Genomic DNA, 15,873 nt, shown 5'->3' with positions numbered 1-15,873 from the left:
TATAATCTATCCCTTTCCTAAGATTCCCAGCATTCTGTTCACTTTTTTGACTGCTGCTGCACACTGAGTGGATGTTTTCAGAGAACTATCCACAATGACTCCAAGATCTTTCTTGAGTGGTAACAGCTAATCTAGACCCCATCATTTTATATGTATAGTTGGGATTATGTTTTCCAATGTGCATTTCTTTGCATTTATCAACATTGAATTTCATCTGCCATTTTGTTGCCAAGCCATCTATTTCTGAGAGATCCTTTTGTAGCTCTTCGCTGTCTGCCTGAGACTTAACTATCTTGAGTAGTTTTGTATCATCTGCAAATTTTGCCACTTCACTGTTTACCCCTTTTTCCAGATCATTTATGAATACGTTGAATAGGTCTGGTAGCAGTATCGACACCTGGGGGACAACACTATTTACCTCTCTCCATTCTGAAAACTGAGCATTTGTTCCTACTCTTTGTTTTCTATCTTTTAACCAATTACCAATCCATGAGAGGACCTTCCCTCTGATTGCATGACAGCTTACTTTGCTTAAGAGCCTTTGGTGAGGGACCTTGTCAAAGGCTTTCTGAAAATTGAAGTACACTATATCCACTGGATCCCCCTTTTCCACATGCTTGTTGACCCACTCAAAGAATTCTAGTAGATTGGTGGGGCATGATTTCCCTTTACAGAAACCATGTTGACTCTTCCCCAATAAATTATGTTCATCTATGTGTCGGACAATTTTGTTCATTACTATAGTTTCAACCAGTTTGCCCGGTACTGATGTCAGGCTTGCAGGCCTGTAATTGCCGGGATCACTGCTGGAGCCCTTTTTAAAAATTGGTGTCACATTATCTGTCCTCCAGTCATTTGGTACAGAAGCTGATTTAAATGGGAGGTTACAGACTACAGTTAATAGTTATGCAATTTCACATCTGAGTTCCTTAAGAACTCTTGAGTGAATACCATCTGGTCCTGGTGACTTATTACTGTTTAGTTTATCAATTTGTACCAAAACCTCCTCTAATGACACTTCAATCTGGGACAGTTCCTTAGCTTTGTCACCTAAAAAGAATGGCTCAGGTTTGGAAATCTCCCTCACATTCTCAGCCATGAAGAGCAATGCAAAGAATTAATTTAGTTTCTCTGCAGTGGCCTTATCGTCCTTGAGTGCTCCTTTAGCATCTCGATAGTCCAGTGGCTCCACTGGTTGTTTCGCAGGCTTCCTGCTTCTGATGTACTTAAAACGATTTTTGCTATTACTTTTGGAGTCTTTGGCTAGCTGTTCTTCAAATTCTTTTTTGGCCTTCCCAATTATATTTTTACACTTCATTTGCCAGAGTTTATGCGCCTTTCTACTTTCCTCATTAGGATTTAACTTCCACTTCTTAAAGGATGCCTTTTTGCCTCTCACTGCTTCTTTTACTTTGTTGTTTAGCCACGGTGGCACTTTTATGGTTCTCTTACTAGGTTTTTAAATTGGGGTATACATTTAAGTTGAGCCTCTATTATGGTGTCTTTAAAAAGTTTCCCTACAGCTTGCAGGGATTTCATTTTTGGTGCTGTACCTTTTCATTTCTGTTTAACTAACTTCCTCATTCTTGTGTAGTTCCCCCTTCTGAAATTAAATGCTACAGAGTTAGGCTGCTGTGGTGTTTCCCCCACCACAGGGATGTTAAATTTCATTATATTATGGTGAATATTACCAAGCAGTCCAGCTATATTCACTTCTTGGATCAGATCGTGTGCTCCACTTAGGACTAAATCAAGAATTGCCTCTCCTCTTGTGGGTTCCAGGATTAGCTGCTCCAAGAAACAGTCATTTAAGGTGTCAAGAAACTTTATCTCTGCATCCCCTCCTGAGGTGACACATACCCAGTCAATATGAGGATAGTTGAATTCCCCTATTACTATTGAGTTTTTTATTTTAATAGCCTCTCTAATCCCCCTGAGCATTTCACAGTCACTATCACCATCTTGGTCAGGTGGTCAGTTATATATCCCTGCTGCTATATTCTTATTATTAGAGCAAGGAATTACTATCCATAGAGATTCTATTGTACAGTTTGGTTCATTTAAGATTTTTACTTCATTTGATTCTATGTTTTCTTTCACATATAGTGCCACTCCCCCACCAGCATGACCTGTTCTGTCCTTCTGATATATTTTGCACCCTGGTATTACTGTGTCCCATTGATTATCCTCATTCCACCAAGTTTCTGTGATGCCGATTATATCAACATCCTCATTTAATACAAGGCACTCCAGTTTACCCATCTTATTATTTAGACTTCTAGCATTAGTATACAAGCATTTTAAAAACTTGTCACTTTTTAGCTGTCTGCCATTACATGATGTAATTGAACGGGACTTTTTTCATTTGACTGTTTCTCATCAGATCCTACCTGTATTTTATCATCTTCCATCCTCTCCCCCTTACTAGGACATAGAGAAGTTCCATTAATAGATCCTCCCCTAAGAGCTGTCCGAACCACGTGCTCCTCCACACCCGTCGGCTTTCCCCCTTCCCTTAGTTTAAAAACTTTTCTATGACCTTTTTAATTTTAAGTGCCAGCAATCTGGTTCCATTTTGGTTTAGGTGGAGACCATCCTTCTTGTATAGGCTCCCCCTTTCCCAAAAGTTTCCCCAGTTCCTAATAAATCTAAACCCCTCCTCCCTACACCATCATCCCATCCATACATTGAAACGCTGCAGTTCTGCCTGTCTAACTGGCCCTGCATGTCGAACTGGAAGCATTTCAGAGAATGCTACCATGGAAGTCCTGGACATCAATCTCTTACCTAGGAGCCTAAATTTGGCCTCCAGGACCTCTCTCTTATCCTTTCCTATGTCTTTGGTACCTACATGTACCATGACCACCAGCTCCTCCACAGCACTACACATAAGTCTATCTAGATGTCTCAAGAGATCCGCAACCTTCGCACCAGGCAGGAAAGTCACCATGCGGTTCTCCCAGTCATCGCAAACCCAGCTATCTATGTTTCTAATAATCGACTCGCTCATTACTAATACCTGTCTCTTCCTAATAACTGGAGTTCCCTCCCCTGGAGAAAGAAAAGGAGTACTTGATATTCTATGATTCTACTTCTGGCACCTTAGAGACTAACCAATTTATTTGAGCATAAGCTTTTGTGAGCTACAGCTCACTCCATCGGATGCATCTCTCTCCCCTGGAGAGAGATCCTCAGTGTGAGAGATTACCACAGCATCATCTGAAAGGAGGGTGTGACGTTGCACTCCTTAATGTTTTATGGAAATATGCTTATGAGTGTGAATATGATGTAACTGAAATATGCTTTATGCAAAAAGTCTCTTGTACGGTATCATTACAAATCTTATGATCTACTGAGTGTGTTCATCCTATTTGTTTGCAATGCATTATTTCTATGTCTGCAGTTAGGAGAATAAGATATAAACTTGTATTACTGATGTAAACATATTAAGTGGAAGCCATTACGGGTGCTTCAGAATCAATGACCTGTAAATGGCTCTGTTTACTTGCAAGCCTTCCTGGGTACCTGCAGGCCAGCCCTGGAAGAATGGAGGCTGGGGTCTCACAGGACATGTGAACGTGTCACCTGATAGTGAATCAATCTTAAACTTTTCCATTTAGCAGTAGAGGTGGGGACCCAGAGAAACAAAAGATTCCCGCCTTGTGCCAAAGCTATAAAACAGGGTGGAACAGAACAAAAGGGGCTGCCAGTCATGAGAAAACCCCTAGTTTCCACCTAAGATGTCTGCTGGAACTAACAAGGACTGTACCAGGGGAAAAGATTGGGCCCAGACTAGAAAGGAGTCTAGTCTGTGAAAGAAGCTTATTGGAACATCTCTGAGGATGAGATTTTACCTGTAATTAGTTTCTTAATGTATTAGGCTTAGACTTGCGTGTTTTTGTTTTATTTTGCTTGGTAACTTACTTTGTTCTGTGTGTTATTACTTGAAACCACTTAAATCCTACTTTTTATACTTAATAAAATCACCTTTGTTTATTAATTAACCCAGAGTAAGTGCTTAATACCTGGGGGGCAAACAGCTGTGCATATCTCTCTATCAGTGTTATAGAGGGTGGACAATTTATGAGTTTACCCTGTATAAGCTTTATGCAGAGTAAAACGGATTTATTTGGGATTTGGATCCCATTGGGAGCTGGAGATAGGTGACCTGCTGAGCAGTTTTCAATTAAAATCTGCAGCTTTGGGGGCATAGACCAGACCTGGGTCTGTGTTGCAGCAGGCTAGCGTGTCTGGCTCAATAAGACAGGGTTCTGGAGTCCCAAGCTGGCAGGGAAAACAGGCTCAGAGGTAACTTCAGCATGTCAGGTGACAGACCCCAGGGGGTCTCTGTGACTGAACCCATCACAGGGGGTCCCAACTATGCGATCGTTTCCCTCTGCTCCAGTTGGATGCGCCTTCCCTGAGGCTTTCATTCCCCTCAACAGCACAGAGGCTGTGAGACTGGGGGTAGGACTGTTCTACTGTGTCCCGGAAAGTCTCATCTATGTACCTCTCTGTCTCCCTTAGCTCCTCCAATTCAGCACTCTGATCTCCAAGGCCCATACATGGTCTCTGAGGGCCAGGAGCTCCTTGCACCGAATGCATACATACACCACCTGCCCATAGGGCAGGTAATCATACATGCTGCATTGGGTGCAATAAACTGGATAGCCCCCACTCTGTTGCTTGACTTCTGCCTGTGTTATCTTTTTACTCCTGAAGCTCATTCCTTGGTTGTTGTTTTGTTTTTATCAGGGGGTGTTTTTGTCTTTAAGTTTAAAGAATGTTAAGTTTATCTAGCCCCCCCCCCCCACACACACACACCAGCCCTGTAAACTCCGTCATAAAACTTCCCTGTTCCCTAGCTCCTCTGGTTGCTTAGGGGCAGGCTTTTTAAAGCCCTGGTCTTCCTGAGTAGCCCTACCCCCTGGTTAAGGGTTGATGGGTGATAAAGGACTTACGTATCAAAGCCTCATTAAGAAGCTCTTAGCTTTGCCTAGCAGTTCCACCACAATCATTTGGTCCTCAAGAAACAAGAATATATGTTTGCTGGAACCTGTCTTCAGCCAGGGGGGTTGAGTCATCAACTCTGCTGTTTTTTTCACTTCCTCCCTCAGGCCAGGGGCAAGCCCTGTGGGGCTCTGATGGCTGGCTCGAAGTAATTGATGCAGGCCAGCTGCCTCCCACTCTGGGGACAGCATCATATGGGGACTTTGACTGGGGTGCTACACCAGACAAATCTTAGCCCAAGTATATAAAGGCCAGCTGAGGGTGGACAGAAATCTTCCGTGGAGCCGAAAGGCTAAAGGTAGCCTGCCACCCTCCTCAGCTGCCTCCCCCACTCATGGGAGCACTGGCCTGAACTGCTGGGTCGGGGACTAAGGGGCAGGCCCACCAGCTCTGCCCTTTGGACGCAAGACATTGACCCGCAGGCTGCAATTCTTTCCAGCCGAGGTTTCCTCCTCAGGTGGAGCCCAGCGGGGCCCAGGTCCCCTGCAGGAGAAGCCACACAAGAAGGTTTAAGACTGCAGCTGCAGCAGAAGGTGGGGAGGCTTAAGAGTCGACACATCCCATTAGGGGAGAGGCTTAAACGTTGACCTCTTCAGTGCCAGGCCAGGGATTGCTGGACCCCATCTGCCCACCGCTCAGGAGTAGTGCCCAAATCCCAGTAAGGCCAGAAGGGGGCATCCAGATGGACCAGAAAGGAGCTGCCGCAGAAGGCTTGTACCAGGTCTCAACCATTGGAAGGTGACTTTGTTTTGTTTTTTTTCTCCTCCCCATTTTTGCCTTAATTCTCTACAGGAGAAGCGCCAGTGTGAACAGTGCTTTGGCAGCAGGAGTGCTCTCCTGTGACAGAGCTAACCCCACTCGTTGGGGGTGCAAGGTTTTTGTCGGCAGGAGAGCTACACTGTGCAACTTTTAGCGGCATGGCTGTAGTGACACAATCGTGCCGCTAAAAGCTGTGTACTGTAAACATAGCCTAAGAGGCAGAGCCGCGAGCTCCACAGAGCCTCCAGCTCCTCGTTCTGCCCCCTGCCATCTAACCTGGGGTGACAATTACACAGCTTTGCTGGACTGCTCACAGATAGCCTCCAGGATGCAAGTCACTCCCAGCTATGTCTGTGTGCGTGTTGCAACCAACCAGCCACACCTTGGCTCTTACCAGCCTTGGTTATATTGGAAGAAGTTGATGCCAATGCACCCCCAGTCCTAGATTTCCCCCCAAAAATATATGACCTGTACTGCACTGCCCTCTCCTGGGCAATACAAGCTTATATAAAATCCATTATTTTATTAAGAGAAATGATATGGACACTTTGATTTAAACACAGTGGATTAGTGAAAACAACAAAAGAAGTTTATTAAGCACAAAGAGCGAGATGCTAAGCGAATACAAGTAATGAGACATACAAAGTCAGAAATGGTTACCAGAAAAATAAAGATAAAACGCAACTGGTGCCTAACTTAACAAACTACATTAAATTCAAAGCAGAGGTTTTCTCACCTAAAGCTCTCAGCAGTCCTTAGGTTTGGACCTCTGCTCTTCTTTAATGGTTCCTTCCTTTGTTCCTTCTGGTGTAGTGAATCAATGGACAGAGAGAGGAAGAGGTGGGGGTGCCTTAGGGTGTTTGTCCCCCTTTTTATAGTGTCAGTCCCCGCCTTGGAAAACATTTCCAGATGAGATTCAGTAGACAGAGTCTATAAGAAAGGGTGTTCCCTGCTGCTTTCCTCACCTGTTTGAGGTTTCTTTGTCTACCCTTCCTCCTTGATGATTCTGTTTACTGCTTCAGTACCAATTAAGCAGGGCACACATTCCAGGGCTGTTTGCCATGCTCAGCTTGGAACATGTGTTAATAACACCATACAGTGGAATCTTATAACTTCAAATACAATATTGCCACACACATTTTAGCAGGACAGTAATGAGCAGCAAATTATGAATTTTCAAACAATACCTTACAAGACATACTTTATACAAAGATTATGGCAATCATGTGTAAGGTGTGGACACAGGGGCACACTTTGTCGCTGACACCAGGTCTGCAGTACTGACTCTTCAAGGCAAAATCCTATGCAAAGCAGTGAAGATTTTTGTGGTTTTTTTTTTTTGACAATTATAATGTCATGTCCCAAAGAAAACGTATTATACCTGTGACTAACCATTTTTTTCCAGAATTCTCATAAGAACGGCCAGACTGGGTCAGCCCAAAAGTCCATCTAGCCCAGTATCCTGTCTTCCGACAGTGGCCAATGCCAGGTGCCCCAGAGGGAATGAACAGAACAGGTAAACATCAAGTGATCCATCCCCTGTCGCCCATTCCCAGCTTCTGGCAAACAGAGACGAGGGACAATTGCCTGGATTATTCTTAGGTTAATTATTCTAATATGTTGTATTTACAGGATTGTTATTTTGCAGCATAAAAGAATATAATGGTGACTTCTCTCCAAAACATCACCCCCTACATGGAAAGAAAGAAACAATTAGAAGTGAGAGAGAGATGTGAGAGAGAGAGTCTGCATGCATCCGATGAAGTGAGCTGTAGCTCACGAAAGCTTATGCTCAAATATATTTCTTAGTCTCTAAGATGCCACAAAAAGAAAAGGAGTACTTGTGGCACCTTAGAGACTAACCAATTTATTTGAGCATAAGCTTTCGTGACGTGAGCTGTAGTCCTCCTTTTCTTTTTGCGAATACAGACTAACACGGCTGTTACTCTGAAACCTGTCATTATATAAGGTGCCACAAGTACTCCTGTTCTTTTTTAGAGAGAGAAATGATTCCCTTGTCTGTGTTTTCCCATTTTTTAATTCAGTGTAACTTAAATCTCCCTTCTTGAAAGAAAAGCTCAAACAGGAAAGGAAAAAAAGATGTGTCAGAAGTGGGATTTGAACCCACGCCTCTATACAGAGACCAGAACACCCAGGAGAGGGAAAGACAGAGCCTTGAGTCTGGCGCCTTAGACCACTCGGCCATCCTGACACTGGTGGTATAACATTTCAAACAAATGTATCCTCATTTCTCTGACAAAAAGAAAAGGAGTACTTATGGCACCTTAGAGACTAACCAATTTATTTGAGCATGAGCTTTCGTGAGCTACAGCTCACTTCATCGGATGCATACTGTGGAAATTGCAGAAGACATTATATACACAGACACCATGAAACAATACCTCCTCCCACCCCACTCTCCTGCTGGTAATAGCTTATCTAAAGTGATCATCAAGTTGGGCCATTTCCAGCACAAATCCAGGTTTTCTCACCCTCCGCCCCCCCACAGACAAACTCACTCTCTTGCTGGTAATAGCCCATCCAAAGTGACCACTCTCTTCACAACGTGTATGATAATCAAGGTGGGCCATTTCCTGCAGAAATCCAGGTTCTCTCACCCCCTCACCCCCCTCCAAAATTGTCCATTTCTCTGACAATGCATGTTTCTAATTCATTTTGCTTCAGCAGTTTGTTTTCTCTTCCTGTTGTTCACACACCCCTAAAACCTGCCTCGCAAAACACCCAGACCCACAGGCAGACAGAGCGCGATGGAGCCAGCCGCTCCCGCTGTGTTGGTGAGGGAAAGGGGAGTGGGTCAGACTCACTCCGGTCTGGGGTTCCGCTTCTCTGCGTCCACGTTTGGTGTTTACGCTACAAATCAGGCAGAGGTGAGCGCACCGCTTGGAAAACAGATGCAGCCAATTACTGATCAATAATATAGCAAGCCGGGAAAACACCAAGGCCAAAGATCCACCTCCCTTTTACAAGCCACCGCCACCCCCAACTCCCTGTCGTCTTTAACCCTACCCCTGGTGGACGTCTGGCTGAAAGCTGTCGCAAAGCAGATAGCTTTGGGAACGATTCTTCTACCTTCAGCAGGCTCAGGGCTTGCCTACACTAGGATGTGTTTTCACAGCACAGTTAGCTCGAGTTATAACTTGAGTATTACCCCTAATTTGATTCCTGTCCATACATAACAATCTGTAGCTCAAGTTAAGTGGTGCTTTAAATTTGAACTCGCTAGCCTATTGGGATGGTGGGTTGAAGCAAGTAATGCGGGGGGGGGGGGGATGTAACAGCTAATCCAATCCCCCTGCTAATGCCATATCACCCTGTGTAGCCAGAGTGCTGTGCTGAAGTGTGGTCAGTCGCTTTCACTCCAACTAGGCTAGGTCAAGTACGCAGTACCTTGAGTGTGTTAACTCTCACTAACTGTTACACTGAAAACAAGCCCTTAGAGTTGTTCCTGGTCAGCAGTGTGTGTGGAGATTCTTATTCCAGAACAAGAATGCCTGGTTTGTGTTTAACCAACTGTCAGAGTTAAACTATGCCAAAACAAGACACTCTTGTTCAAGAATACGAGTGTCCATTGTCCAGGAGCAGCTACTGCGCTTTACGTTCACAATCTCTCTTAATTTGCATTAACTTTCAAATGTAGACAAGCCCTCAGTGTTGTCAACTCTTGCGATAGCTGGTGTTTTTCTTAAAGTTCCAGCTCCAGGAGTCATATGATTATGACCTTCAGCTTGTTTTGTTTTTTAAGAAGTTTCTAGTCCCCAATGCAAAGAAAAGCTTGAAAACATGCCCTGAATGAATTCTAATGGCTCAAAAACCAAAAGGCAAAGAAAAAGAACCCCAAATGAACTAGCTTTAACAATGCAATATCATGATTTTTAAGCCCCCCTAATGATTTTTTGAGGCCTTTGAATGCCAGGCTTTAGTGTTACTGCATCTCTCTGTCCCATCAGAGAGAGGATGATCTAGTTCTTCAGCTAGAACACTTTGATTTCTTAATGCTCACAGTCAAGTGATCGCCACGACGGGAAGAGGAGGACGGCTAAGATCAGGAAAAGAATCAAAGCAGCGCTTTCTCTCACAATTTACATCACGTGTCTCACAATAGCTGGCGGTTTACTCGAAGGCCCAGCTGCTGGAACCAAGAGATGGAATGAGAATCTCAGCTTTCATGGGGGGAAAAAAAAAGTGTAGCTCTCTCGGGGGAAGAAAAGACCTTTGAAATGTGAAGCAAGTGCAATCGAAAGACCAGAAGCCAAAGAAAAAGAAAAAAGTTATTATTTGGCGGGGGAGGGGGGGATCTCATGAATTTTAAGCCAGTCATGACTGGGGGCTCTGATTTATGATTTTCAAACGCTGGGTTAGTGATACTGCAATCAGCTATTTTGATAGGTCCAGGCACACAGCTCCAGATCAGGGAGGAGGCTGCTCTTTCTCACACTTAGGCCTTATCTACACTACAAATGTTTTGCCGATGGAGCTATTCTGTTACGGCTAAACCAGCAGAACCCCTAGTGTAGACACAACTTATGCTAACAGAGGGAGTTTTTCTGCTGGTGTAGTAACATCATCTCCCCAAATGACATGAGCTATGCCAACAGACAGACTCAAGGACTAGCTGTATAGAGAGAGATCTGTGGCTATCCCCAGTGCTTTGATGAAAATCAGTTCCCTGAGGAATAAAGTTTATGACACACATTAGCTACAGAACCCCATGCTCCTTCTCTTTCCTCTTTCCCAGCTCCCACCATTTTTCTTCATCTCCGCCTCCCCACCACACCTTTCCCTTCCCCCACCAAAGGACGTGAGAAATCCATTGTTGAAATCTCTCCAGGCAGGTCACATATGCACAGCCAGCTTTCCCCTCTCATCTGTTCTGTGTTTGAATGGCACCTAGCACGGCAGGGTCCTGGTCCATGCCTGAGGCTCCTTGCACATAGGTGCTGGAACTAGGGGTGCTGGAAGTGTGGCAGCACCCCTTGGTTTGAAGTAGTTTCCATCCTATACAGGGTTTACAGTTTGGTTCAATGGCTCTCAGCACCCCCACTGTACAAACTGTTCCAATGCCTATGACCTTGCAACTAACACAATACAAATAATAACAACGAAAATCACCCAGGCAGCCTCTCTTCAAACACTCTTGCAGGCCCGTGAATAGGCAGACACAAACTCCGCCTTTTTTTTGCATGTGTTAAGGGTGCAATGGAAAGGTGAAGACAATCCAGTTATCTCTGTGCCCTCTTTCACCTCTTCATGATGAAGGATAAGATTATGTCACGGATTCTGTGACGTCCAGAGACCTCTGCGACATTTTCCACTTCCACCCAGAGGCAGCGGGGGGAGGGGGATCTGGAGCCCCAAACTGCCATGGGCAGCAGGGGTCCCCCGCAGCTCCCAGCTGCCATGGGTAGTGGGGGAACCTGGAGCTCTGAGCCACTGTGGGCGTGGGGGGGGGGCTCTCAGTTGCCATGGGCAACAGGAGGACCTGGAGCTCCGAGCCACCGCGGGGGGACTCCAGAGCTGTCAGCTGCAGTGGCGTCAGGTGCTGTCCCTCCTTGATCGATGGGTTTGGGGGGTGCTGAATTTCTAACCAAGTCTCCTTTTCTCCCAAGCGTTTACTCAGCCAGAGTGGGGAGAAAGGGGGTAAAATAGGGCCCAGCCATAGCCACCCCGCCCTTGAGTAACTCCCAGATGCAGAACTGTGCTGCGGAGACACTCCCCCGCCCCCACACACTAAGAGGCCACTGCTGCCCAGGTACTGCCTCCCCTACCCAGGTGTGGACAGAACAGAGGATGGCCAATCTGCTCCAGCCAATGAGAGCAGAAGCAGGGACCTCTGGTCTTTTGGACATTCAGAGAACATGCTACAGTTTTAACAGGCCTTTCTCTGACCTGTGTTGATGGGCTGTTTCTCCAGCCATGGAATAAATCTATAAAACTATCAATCCATGGTACACCCCCATCTTGAATGCGTGCAGCTGTGGTCGCCCCATCTCAAAAAAAGATTTATTGGAACTGGAAAATGTTCAGAAAAGGGCAACAAAAATGTTTAGGGGTATGGAACATAGGAGGAGAGATTAATAAAACTGGGAGGAGGAGGAGGAGGAGGAGAGATTAATAAAACTGGGACTTTTCAGCTTGGAAAAGGGACAACTAAGGGGGGATATGATAGAGGCCCATAAAATCATGACTGGTGTGAAGAAAGTAAATAAGGAAGTGTTATTTACTCCTTCTCATAACACAAGAACTAGGGGGGACCAAATGAAATTAACAGGAAGCAGGATTAAAACAAACAAAAGGAAGTATTTCTTCACACAAAGCAGTGTCAACCCCTGTGGAAATTATTGCCAGAGGATGTTGTGAAGGCCAAGAGTATAACAGGGTTCAAAAAAGAACTAGGTAAGTTCATGGCGGATGGGCCCATCAATGGCTATTAGCCAGGATGGGCAGGGATGGTGTCCCTAGCCTCTGTTTGTCAGTAGCGGGGAGTGAGCAACAGGGGATGGATCACTTGATGATTGCCTGTTCTGTTCGTTCCCTCTGGGGCACCTGGCACTGGCCACTGGTGGGGGGCACCGGGGAAGGCTGGATGGACCTTTGGTCTGACCCAGTCTGGCCGTTCTTATGTTCCTCCCACTCCCCCTTTCTCATCACCTCTGCACTACTCCTCACCATCGCAGCTCAGAGCAACTGGCCCTGTATTCCCGTCCCATCAACCCTCCACTCCCTCTGGCTCCCGGCTCCTCAGCCCGCACCTCTCTTAGGCAGAGACTCGCAGCTCTCTCCTCCCTGACCAGGGGGTTTTCCAGGCTGCACAGTGATAATCCCACAAATCAGACTGCCTCTCCAGGCCAGGCTCTGCACTTTGCTTTCCCTCCAAAGGCTGTAACTGCCCACACCTACGAGTTACCACACAGCCCTTCCTAGGCCAGCGCATTTAGTCTTACGGTGCAAGCGTTACAGAGAAACCACATTAAAAACAATTTTAAAACCTTCCTCGATTGCAATAACGTACCAGAGATCACCCCCCAACTCCAACAAGGCCTCTGGTCAGAGTCAGTTCTCCAGCCTCCACCAAGGGGATTTTTTGTGATTACAAATTGGTTAACAGGCCTAACTCAGAGAGCGCACACCCATTAATAGGTTAGTCTTTCCTTTTACAGCTTGGGTCTTGGCCTCATGGCAGCAAAGCCCCACTCCTCGGGACACAGGTGGAAAAGGACGGGTTTTTGCGTCACCGGAGGTGGGGAATTGGCATTCCCCTCCCCCCATAGGTGCCAACTCCATGGGTGCTCCGAGGCTGGAGCACCCACGGGGAAAAAATGGTGGGTGCTCAGCACCCACCGGCAGTCCCCCTGTCAACTTCCCCCTCCCGCCCAATGGCGGGCCCTGCAGATTAGCACCTCCCTCGCCCTCCCTGCACCTCCTGCCCACTGCAATCAGCTGTTTTGCAGTGTGCAGGAGGCTGGGGTGAAGGGGGAGGGGAGAGGAGCGAGGCAGCACGCTCAGGGGAGGGGGCAGAACTGGGCAGGAAGAGGCAGGGTGGGGACGGAGCGAGGGCGGGGAGAGGTGGGGCGGGGGTGAGGCCTTGGGGGAAGGGGTGGAGTGGGGGCAGGGCCTGGGGCAGAGCTGGGGGTCGGGCACCCCCCAGCACTTTGGAAAGTCGGCACCTGTGCCTCTCCCTAGAGATTCCCCTGGTAAACCTCTTGACACTGTTTGTCCCCAAAGTCCATCCTTATCTAGCACATTATTCGATCCAGTCCTTTGAAATCCACAACACTTCCCAGGGTTCACAGCACATCTCCCCCTTGGAGAGGTTACAAACCATCCCAGCCCACAGCTTTGCATTTAATACAATGGACTCCAGCGAGACTTACACTTAATTCAGTAAGATCTCCCAAGGCCATGGCAGGAAATTGCCATAGCTGTCACACCCCCCTTCCCCTCTTATCCTCCTCGCCCCTGCTCTGCCCCCTCACCCTCTTTCCCTTCCCTTTAGCTGAGCCCCTCCTAACTAAACCCATCCAAAAAAAGGTGCAACTCCCATCACGTTGCTGCCATCACCTTGTTCACTCTGCGGGTGTGTTCTACCCCTTCCCCCACCCTGTGTCTAGCTCAGCGGTTCTCAGCCAGGGCTATATGTACCCCTGGGGGTACTCAGAGGTCTTCTGGGGGTACATCAACTCATCTAGTACATCAACTTGTCTAGTTTTACACCAGGCTACATAAAAAGCACTCGCAAAGTCAGTGCAAACTAAAATTTCATACTGACAATGACTTCTTTATACTGTTCTATATGCTATACACTGAAATGTGAGTACAATATTTATATTCCAAGTGATTTATTTTATAATTATAGGGTGTCATAAATATAAAGGGAAGAGTAAACCCCTTTAAAATCCCTCCTGGCCAGAGGAAAAATCCTCTCACCTGTAAAGGGTTAAGAAGCTAAAGGCAACCTCGCTGGCACCTGACCAAAATGACCAATGAGGAGATAAGATACTTTCAAAAGCTGGGAGGAGGGAGAAAAACAAAGGGTCTGTGTTTGTCTGTGTGATGCTTTTGCCGGGGACAGAACAGGAATGGAGTCTTAGAATTTAGTAAGTAATCTAGCTAGGTATGTGTTAGATTATGATTTCTTTAAATGGCTGAGAAAATAGCTGTGCTGAATAGAATGAATATTCCTGTCTGTGTGTCTTTTTTGTCACTTAAGGTTTTGCCTAGAGGGATTCTCTATGTTTTGAATCTAATTACCCTGTAAGGTATTCACCATCCTGATTTTACAGAGGTGATTCTTTTTTTTACTTCTATTAAAAGCCTTCTTGTAAGGAAACTGAATGCTTTTCCATTGTTCTAAGATCCAAGGGTTTGGGTCTGTGGTCACCTGTGCAAATTAGTGAGGATTTTTACCAAACCTTCCCCAGAAGTGGGGTGCAAGGGTTGGGAGGATTTTGGGGGGAAAGATGTTTCCCAACTATGTTTTTTCAGGAACCCGGATAAAGTTTGGTGGTGGCAGTGGCAGTCCAAGGGTAAAATAGTTTGTACCTTGGGGAAGTTTTAACCTAAGCTGGTAAAAGTAAGCTTAGGAGGTTTTCATGCAGGTCCCCACATCTGTACCCTAGAGTTCAGAGTGGGGAAGGAACCTTGACATAGGGCAAAAATGAGAAAGGAAGCAATTTTTCAGTAACAGTGTGACTGTGACATTTTTGTATTTTTATGTCTGATTTTGTATGCAAGCCATTTTTAAGTGAGGTGAAACTTGGGGTACGCAAGACAAATCAGCCTCCTGAAAGGGGGACAGTAGTCTGGAAAGGTTGAGAGCCACTGGTCTATCTGGTCATTTACATTGTAAGCTCTTCCGGGCAGGGACTGTTGACTACTTTGAGTTTGTATCAGCACCTACCACAAGGGGGCCACACTCTTGGTGGCTCCTTATGCACTACTGTAATAAACATGATTAAGAATAATAATTTGAGTCAAACAGGTGCAATAGGAGTAGAGACATTACTTAGTCTCCACTGTCCACAGTATTCTTATTCTTATTTTATGTATTTGTACTGTGGTAGTCCCTACAGGCTATCTATGTACATACAGTTAGTTAGTTAGTTGGTTAGTAGATAAGGTGCCAATAGATGGTGCTCAAGAATTATAGTTGGACCCAGTAGAGGTAAATGTAGATAACGTTTCTAGACACATCCCATCATAAGACCCTGTTTTCAGTTGCTTAAAACTGTCGCAAACTTTTGGTGTTTGGGCTGACATTCTCCATTCGGGTGCCTGCCTTAGGATGTCTTTTTTCGATAAGTGTCAGCAAAAACAGGTAAGCCGTTGTGAGAGCAAGATTAGGGGACAATATGTGGATTTACCCAGGCTAAAAAAAATTCGCACAGGGCATTTGGTTGAAAAGCTCGAGTGTTTTGGAGCAGGGACCTGAAATGGACAGGCAGTGTGGCCCCATCAGGGATGTTCCTTTTCCTGTCCATGTGGAACTCCCCTATACACACGCACACACAAAACTGGCTAAGTTTGAAGCCTTCAACACGTTGCCATTTGACTTGCTCAGTAGAGAACTGATAAGAGTTTGGTAGC

At 45.9% G+C, this 15,873-nt stretch overlaps 1 non-coding gene across 1 annotated transcript; it reads right to left on the bottom strand.

Annotated features, from left to right (window-relative positions):
- Positions 1 to 7,872: 7,872 nt before the first annotated feature.
- TRNAL-CAA (transfer RNA leucine (anticodon CAA)) lies at positions 7,873 to 7,981 on the bottom strand. Its single transcript has 2 exons — positions 7,944 to 7,981; positions 7,873 to 7,918 (listed from the first exon to the last, which is right to left on the bottom strand). It is a non-coding gene; the product is annotated as a tRNA-Leu (tRNA).
- Between the last annotated feature and the right edge of the window lie 7,892 nt (positions 7,982 to 15,873).

This window comes from Natator depressus, chromosome 14 (assembly GCF_965152275.1).
Source record: "Natator depressus isolate rNatDep1 chromosome 14, rNatDep2.hap1, whole genome shotgun sequence".
NCBI lineage: Eukaryota > Metazoa > Chordata > Testudines > Cheloniidae > Natator > Natator depressus.
The sequence above is the reverse complement of the archived record's forward strand: the minus strand, read 5'-3'. Positions and strand labels throughout refer to the sequence as shown.